Source organism: Acomys minous (genome assembly GCF_964271855.1).
Source record: "Acomys minous genome assembly, chromosome: 3".
NCBI lineage: Eukaryota > Metazoa > Chordata > Mammalia > Rodentia > Muridae > Acomys > Acomys minous.
In genome coordinates this window covers 62,913,334-62,921,838 of record NC_140485.1, presented here as the reverse complement: position 1 = coordinate 62,921,838, position 8,505 = coordinate 62,913,334, and the positions used below count along the sequence as shown (strand labels likewise).

The following is an 8,505-nucleotide window of genomic DNA, read 5'->3' as shown; positions in this document are numbered from 1 at the left end:
AGCAGCAGGTGCTTTTTTAAAAACTGTGTGTGTGTATTTACATAAGTATGTACATACATATGTACATATGTATGTATGTATGTGGATCAGCACATATGTGAGTACAGGTGCCATTAAATATGGGTGCTGAGAGCCAAATCCGGACTCTCTGCAAGAACGGTATGGTCTCTCAATCACTGAGCCATCTCTTCAGCCCCTAGAAAGCTTATTTTAGACAAGATTGTTCTAGTACGTTATAAAGATTCGAATGACAGACCCAAAGAGGGATGAGGCAGGTAAAGACGGTAGCTCTGGATAAGTTCTGGATAAGCTTCATGGGGAAAGGATGGTACTGCCTCCTGCAGAAGGGTGTGAAGTCAAGATAAAAGATTGCCAGGAACTCCCAGGAGCTGCACGTGGCAGCTTGTAAGGATACAGACAGTTCTAAGAGTCTTCACAGGAGATGGAGAAGATTCTGGCTCCCAGGTCTTGGTATTGAAAGTCCATTCTCCAATTTAAAAAAAGAAGTGGTATTTAGGCTTAGAAGATGTGGTTTAGTCAGTAAACCGCATGCCTTGTAAGCATTAGGACCTAAACAGGACCCCCGAAACCTACCTAAGATACAGCAGGTATAGGGCACAGGGTGCTAGCCCCAGTGCTGTGGAAGTGGGACCCTTGAGGCTCACTGGCCGGCTGGCCTAGTCTGCTTAGTGACTTCCAGGTCGATTAAGAAGCTCAGACTCAAAACATTATAGTTGGATATTAGCCACATAACACAGGATAACCACACTATGACGCACAGACCTAAACAAGCTAGGTAACAAGGAGGACCCTAGGGAGGATGTCGAATTCTAATTCAGAAGGGCAAATAGAATTTGACACTAGAAGCAGCTGAAGAGAGGGAACAGGACGGGATGGAGTCTACCATAAATGTCCTCTGAAAGACTCCACCCAGCAGAGGATCAAAGCAGATGCTGAGACTCCACAAGAACACCAATAGAGCCAACAAATCTAGGTGTAGGAGGGCTGGCAGGGACAGATGCACCAAACAAGGACCATGTATCAGAGGACCTAACTCCCTGCTCAGATGTAGCTGATAGGCAGCTCAGCCTCCATAGGGGTCCTCCAGCAAGGGGAGCAGTGGCTGTCTTCCACCACTTCCCCCTGGCAGGATGGCCTAGCCAGGCCACAGAGGAAGAGCATGAGGCAGTCCTGGGGTCAGATGGTAGGGGAGGAGGTCTCCCCCTTCTCTGAAGACCAGGGGAGGGGGGAGGTAAGGTGAGGGAGGAAGGGTATGACCGGGAGGAGATGAGGGAGATGGCTACATTTGGGATATAAAGGGAATAAATTTTCAAAACTAAATTTAATAAATAGAAAACATGAACAGCACCAGAGGGATAACTCCCAAGGTTTCTCCCAGCCCTGTACACACACACACACACACAAATACACACACACACACACACACACACACACACACATATTCACACATCCATACACACGAGAGAGGGGGGGGGGAGATTTTAACTGATTCTGAATTCATTCAAATGCTACAGGCTGGGTGGCTTAAAACAATAACATGTATTCTCTCACAGTTGTAAAAGCCAGAAAAGCCAAGGTGTTAGCAGGGCCTTGCTCTCCCTGAAGGCTATAGAAACTTCCACAATCCTGTCAGTTTCTGAGAACTGCCAACCAGCCTCTGTTTGTGTCCCCATCACTCTAATCTCCGCATCCATCACGACATGTCCCTTCTATCCATCCATCTTCCTGTGCCATTGTTGTCCATGTGTGTGTCCCAAAATATCTCTCACCATATAAGAGTACCTCTAATCCACATGCACCCCCACCTTAGCCCCACAAACAGCCAGAGCCTCTTTCCAAAAAAGGCCACATCCCCAGGTGCTAGGAATCGTAACATGTTTGAGGGAATGCAACTCAACTCACAGAATGATGACACGACTAGTTTTGTAGCAGAGAATAAAGAAGGGCTCAGAACATGGCATGAGGGTTGCAGGGGGGGACAAGCACATCTGAGGAGCTGCCAGTGGCCAAATCCAGGACAATGGGAGCAAAACAAATAGCAACAGCTATGGGTCATAACCCACAGAATAAACATCCCTGAGTTAACATGTTTCCGTTAGGAACTAAAGACAGAGGGCAGACATAGAAAAACTCCGTTAGTCAAACAGCTAAGTAATGATTGTGACCAGATAGAATCCTCCTTAGGAAGGGCTAAAATTAATGGGAGAAGGTATGGTGACATATCAGAAATATCTCAGAAGAATGATCCACAAGACAACCCTTAGAGAGAGCAAAGTAGTGAGCTGACAGCAGAAACACCTGGCAGGCAGCACCATTGCAGTGATTAAAGACAGCATCCCTAGTAACAAGCCACACGGACATCATACAGTTCCTCACATGATACGTGGGGCGTGGGGCTGGCACCACCTCTGTGCTAACCTGAACTCCTGCTGAAAATGCATTGCCTTCATCTACTTACGAGAAGACGTCAAACAACGTCAAACAAACTCAAACTGAGCCCTGTGTGCTGGCTTGTGATTACAGGCCTAGTGAGTGCTCTGTAGGCTATAAGTTCCAGGTCAGCCTGGGCTGCTTAACAAGACACTATCTCAAAAAGTCAAAATAATGATGATGAAGAAGAAGAAGAAAATGGAAAAAGGATGGAAGGGGAACGGAGGTGGGAAGGAGAAGGGAAAGAGAAGGAGAGATCTTAAATCAAGGGACATTATATAAACTACTGCCCAATATTCTTGGCACATTTGAAGATGCTCACAGCCATGAATACCACAGGTTGAGTAGACTACGGAGATGTGGGACCAACGTTGAACCCTGAACCGGAGGAGGATGTTAGTGGGGAACAGACCTACTCTGATGATCCATAGATAATCTAGCTGTCACTGTCCATTTAGTGGTGGCTGCCTGGGTTCCCTGGCAGCCTCTGCTAAGTATGTGGGAATGCAGGGTGAGGCCATTGCTTTTGCGGGACCTTTTACAAAGTTAATATCACTTCAAAGCAAAAAGTGAAGCACGGAGGGAAAGTAAGCACATGTGAGTCATCTTAGAAATGAAATCCACAGGCCCAGGGGACAGATAAACACTGGCAGTGAGGGAGAGAGAGAGAGAGAAAGAGTCATGGAAGATTCCCTCGCAGGTTCCACTCTTATATAACAAAAAGAAAGGACAAGACCTGGTAACCTGAGCGCTGAAGACTGTATTCCAGAGAAATGTCAAAGGCAAGTTGGGAGCAAGTTGAGATTAAGATGATTTTTTGCAAGATCTAAAGGAGAGGCAGTTGAATAGAAGAAGGGCTAAGTTCAAGGGAATAGAAAGACTGGACGGACACTTCCAAACTATATAGGAAAGCCATGCATAGGGTGTTGAGCTGGGTCCCTACAACCCTGGCTAAAAGTAGAGAAGACAAGCTGCAAAGGAGGTGAAGAGAAGACGCAAAATCACAGAGAGGAAGTCAAGCATGGTCCAGTAAAAGTGCAGGGTATGGCGGCATGAGTTGGCAAACCCAGTATTGGCCCTGGCCAATCGTCTGGAGGTACTGGGTGTTGTGAGCAGCTGTGTGAATTCAGGCACCCATCCTTCCCTTGCTGGGAGCAGAGCTTAACCAAGACTCAAGCCCTCTCTCACATCAGCCTGGAAGACCCAGTGAAGCTGGACTTGGCTGTGCTGTGCTTGGACTTGTGGCCCAAGTAACCACCCAATAAGCTATTGTGCAATGTTGTCTTGCGCCTCTAAAGAGGTGGTCTTCTGGGGTGCCGTAATGGATGGTGGGACACTGAGCTTTAGAAAGGCCGAGGATCTGTCGGATCTACCCTCTTTTTCTCCTTGGAAGTGAATTCTGTTGGTTCTATCAACTAAGCCCTCACTCTCTGGCTTCTCATTGGGTTTGGCCAAAGGACAGCATCTAGCAGAAGTGAGAGGACAGGAGAAAGTAGAGGTCAAGGTGGCTTTCCATTCCCTGAGACTGACACAGGCTGATGCTGCTCTGAGCCTCTGCCCCATCCCTCAGCTCCTTGGGAGCAGCCCTGTTGTGTGTCTTCAGGTCTTTCTGGCTTTCAGAAAAACAACCTTTTCAATTTATCACTTTTCTAGTTGCATCCAACTCCAGCCGGTGTACTAAATCCTTCAGCAGATAGTGGAGGAGTTTGGATATTAAGTTGCAAGTTTTTAAAATTACTTTTGTTAAAATTTAAAAAAATATATCTGGGTTTGGGGATACAGCTTAGTCAGTAAAAGTGCTTGCCTTGCAAATGTAACAACCTGAGTTCAATGCCCAGAACATAGGTTCAAACCAAAATAGGTGCCATCAGCAAATAGAGACAACCAGCACCTGACCTTCCATCCACTTTCCCTGAGAACTCAGGCCAGGAATGTCTGTGGACATGTGGTGCTTACTCAGAGCCCAGCCTCTGCCATAGCGGCCACACAACTCATTGTACCCAGCCAGCCAGAGGCTTCTTCGTATGGACAGCATCATCCCTGGGAGTGGCAGGCAGCCATTGGCAAGACAGGATGCTGGAAGCAGTGACCAGAGTTGCCACACAGCCTTGTCTTTACACAGAGCCGCTGGAGTGAGCACCACATCAGGAGCGTTCATGTGGAACCACTTGGCTCATTCAAGGACAGCTGTTGCTCAGCACCTCAGTGGAGTCAGACAGTGGGGCTAGTCTTGTCACATTGGCTTTTCTCCTCCTCTGCCCAGATGGGTTCTTGAATGCATAAAAGCACTAAGAGGGTGAGGGAAGAAACGTGTGCTTAGTGACATTACCAGGACCGTGTTGTGACTACATTCACAGTTCTTAGAAAGGGCAATGCTGTGTGCCACATCCATGGCTGCTCCCACTGTTTTAATGAGTCCCTGAATACTGACAGGAAGGCCATTTAGGCCTGACTAACTGGGTCACCATGGTTTCACAAAGATGTGGGTGGGCTGCAGAAGCTATGTCGCCGACATCAAAATGACCAATGGGCTTAATTCAAAGCCACTGGAAGGTGTTAGTGAGCTTCAAACAGAACCAGGAGCCAGAACTGACCTGATGGCACAAGGCAAGCAAGAGTTACAGCCAACCAGGTGGTCTCTACCTCCCTACAGTTAGTCAGGCTGTGGCAATTCCCCAGTGCTGATCCCTCACGTGCCACCACCGTGAAGTTTTCACCATTGGCATTTGCTTTTCTGTTATTTATTTAACTTGTCTAAAGCAAGACAACTCAACGTCCTGCTTAAATACATGGATTTGTGTTGAAATTTTATGTTATGACCACACACTGGCAAACCAGGATCACCTGCCAGGAACACAAAGCAATAACTGATTAAGTACAACGGAGATAGGTACTACTGCCAGACCTGAGCCATTGCCCGGGGGACAATCTGGCATGTATCTCATTGTCACTTTCACTTTTTTAAAGGTGAGTGGACAGTGTGGCCTAGCAGGTGATAGTGGATAATTGAGTCAGCTTATTTTTAACCAATTTTTATAATGTAGCAAACATCGCGTCTTATTATAATTCACTATTAAAACTGTGTCCTTGGGTACATATAAATAATTAATTTCATAACTGGCAACTGGGGCTGGAAAGATAGCTCAGGAGTTAATAGCACTGGATGTTCTGATAGAGGACCCAGGTTCCATTCCCAGCACCCAGAAGGTGGCTCACAACTCTCTGTACCTCCAGTTCCAAAGGATCCAGCTTCCCTCTTCTGGCCTTAGCAGGTACTGCAGGGACGTGGTACACTACATACACGCATGCGAACACTCAGACACATAAAAGAAAACTGAAATAAATACACCTGTCTTTAAAAGATTTTGCAGTTAGTAAACCACAAATGACTTTGTTCTCCGAGAATCAGAAACACTTAAGGGAAAAAGCTTTCTGCATTCTGGCTGTCTTAGCCGTTCTTATTTTAAGCTAAAGGCACCTGGAGATGTGTCTGTAGCCGTCTCCTTCTGCAGCTCTGGGTCAGCACCAGGGATTAGTCGGTTGGTCATCTGCACTGTTGATTCCTGCCTCAGTGAGAACAGCCACCAATGGTGGCTTATGGAGCTGAGGCACATTGAGAGAAGTAAATATTGTAATGAGTCTATTATAACCACTTGCTCCAGCCATTCTGAGCCCCACCCCTTTGCTCCCCAGGTCATGGATTCTGTCCTTGCAGAAGGTAGTTGTGTGATGCAAGGATGGACCAGGCTTCCCACCTGTGAAGGATACTTGGAAGTCTCTGTGATATCCTGGTGGCAGGATTCCATCCTCTCTGCTGCTGGAGGCAAGGGAATACCCATGGCCAGAATAATGTTAGAGAGACAGCCTCCAAGAATTCTGAAAAAGGGCTCTCTGCCTGATAGTATCTTTCTCTGCCTGGAAATCCAAGAGGAGTTGAGTACCCAGCCCTGATGGCCCAGGGCCTCATAGGGATGGCTTCTCTCCTCCCATCTCCCTCTGACTGACACAACTTTGGACTCAAATCCAGGAACTATCAGAAGCATACTCCTCAGCCACTTCAGCTGGGATAAAGAAAAGCTAATGGAAAGGTACTCTGATGGAACCTTGGAGAAGGTCTTGGCTGAGTGTCATGTAATTAACCCACGTAAAAAGTCTCGAACTCGCCTGATGAGTACAAGGTCATCAGCACAGGGTATGCCTTGTCAGATCTGCTACTTGAACTACCCTAACTCATATTTTTACCAGCCTTGGATGTGGACATAAGCTTTCTTTGCCATGTTGGACTGGATATTTAACTACCAAAATAGTGGAGGAAGGCATGGGACAGACTATTTAGTGTCCTGCTGTGATATTTTAGTGGATGACAACACAGTTATGCAGCCAATCACAGATTCAAAAGTTAAATTAAAATATCAGCATTTAATGACAAAATAGCTTCGTAAAATGCAACCAAGTGTTGAAGTGGGGTCCTGTCCCACCCAGATCACCACTTTGTCGTTAAAGTTCAATATCCCGATTTGAAACCAGGTTACGGCAAATGGGGGCTTTCGGTTTTGCTTTGACTGTGGTGAAAATCGGCATAATCCAGTTAACTGTAAATGGTTGAAGACCTGGGTTAAAAAGTGTGATGATGACAGTGAAACTTCTAATTGGATTACAGATAACACAAGGGAATGTCCCAAATGCCATGTCACAATTGAAAAGGATGGAGGTCGTAATCACATGGTCTGTCATAACCAGAGCTGTAAAGCAGAACTCTGCTGGGTGTGTCTGGGCCTTTGGGAACCACACGGATCTGCCTGGCACAACTGTAACCGTTACAATGAGGATGATGCAAAGGCAGCAAGAGATGCCCAAGGGTGATCTAGGGCAGCCCTGCAGGGGCACGTGTTCTACTGTAATCGCTATATGAGCCACATGTGGAGTCTACGCTTCGAGCATAAGCTGCATGCTCAGGTGAGCCAGAAGATGGAGAAGACGCTGCAGCACATGTCCTGGATGGAGCTGCAGTTCTGGACAAAAGCAGTCAACGCCCCCTGACAGTGTTGCACCACACGCGTGTACACATATGTCTTTGCTTTCTACCTCAAAAAGAATAACCAGTCCACTATCTTCAAGAATAATCAAACAGCTCTAGAAAATGCCACAGAAGTGCTTCTGGGCTACCTTGAACGTGATAGTTCCCAAGATTCCCTGCAGGATATAAAGCAGAAAGTTCAAGATCAGTGCAGAGACTGTAAGAGTTGACAGAGGGTTTTGTTACAATGTGCACGTGAAGGCTACGAAGAAGATCTGTAGGAGGACACTAAGGACCGAGAATGGCGCTGCGTAAAACAAACTCTGAAAATGTCACAACTAGAGTACTCATGCAATTAAAACAAAACACACACAAACACAAACAAGGAGTCACTAAGCCTGTCCTGACACTGCTAGCCTGTAGTACCAGAATTCTGTTGTGTTAACAGAAAGCTGAAGTAAATTACATTGTAATTTTGTTTTGTTTTGTTTTGTTTTTGGAGACAGGGTTTCTCTGTGTAGCTCTGGCTGTCCTGGACTCACTTTGTAGACCAGGCTGGCCTCGAACTCACAGAGAGCCACCTGCCTCTGCCTCCCGGGTGCTGGGATTACAGGCGTGCGCCACCTCAGCCGGCTACATTGTAATTTTTGAAAAGGTAGATAAGCCATTGTCCAACAGTATTCTAGGCTGCCAACAAAGTGTGACAGACACACAAAAAGTCCTCCAGCTTTAACTTGTTACGTAGTTTCATTCTCCAGGAGGACTTCCTTTTTCTTTTTCCTGAGTGTAACACAGTTACAATTTCAAAAAACTCCTAGACATGGCTTTTCATGTTCAAGCCAGCCAGTCTGCTGTGCTTCCGTAAAGGACGTCTTCCGCTTCCTCCCCCGCACACACATACCCCCACACAGTAGCACTCACTTTCTCTCATACCCTAAGGTCATGAGTAAATAACGATTATTGGCTACTTATAAAGGAAATTTTTGGGAGAGGGGAAAGGGATAGTCAGAGAGAGAATTAAAGAAAACAAAAACTTT

General features: G+C 46.4%; 1 pseudogene across 1 annotated transcript; it reads left to right on the top strand.

Annotated features, from left to right (window-relative positions):
• The first annotated feature begins 5,385 nt into the window (after positions 1 to 5,385).
• LOC311593787 (E3 ubiquitin-protein ligase ARIH1-like) lies at positions 5,386 to 7,902 on the top strand (annotated as a pseudogene). Its single transcript has 2 exons — positions 5,386 to 5,418; positions 6,421 to 7,902. The product of its transcript is annotated as an E3 ubiquitin-protein ligase ARIH1-like (transcript).
• Positions 7,903 to 8,505: the final 603 nt, after the last annotated feature.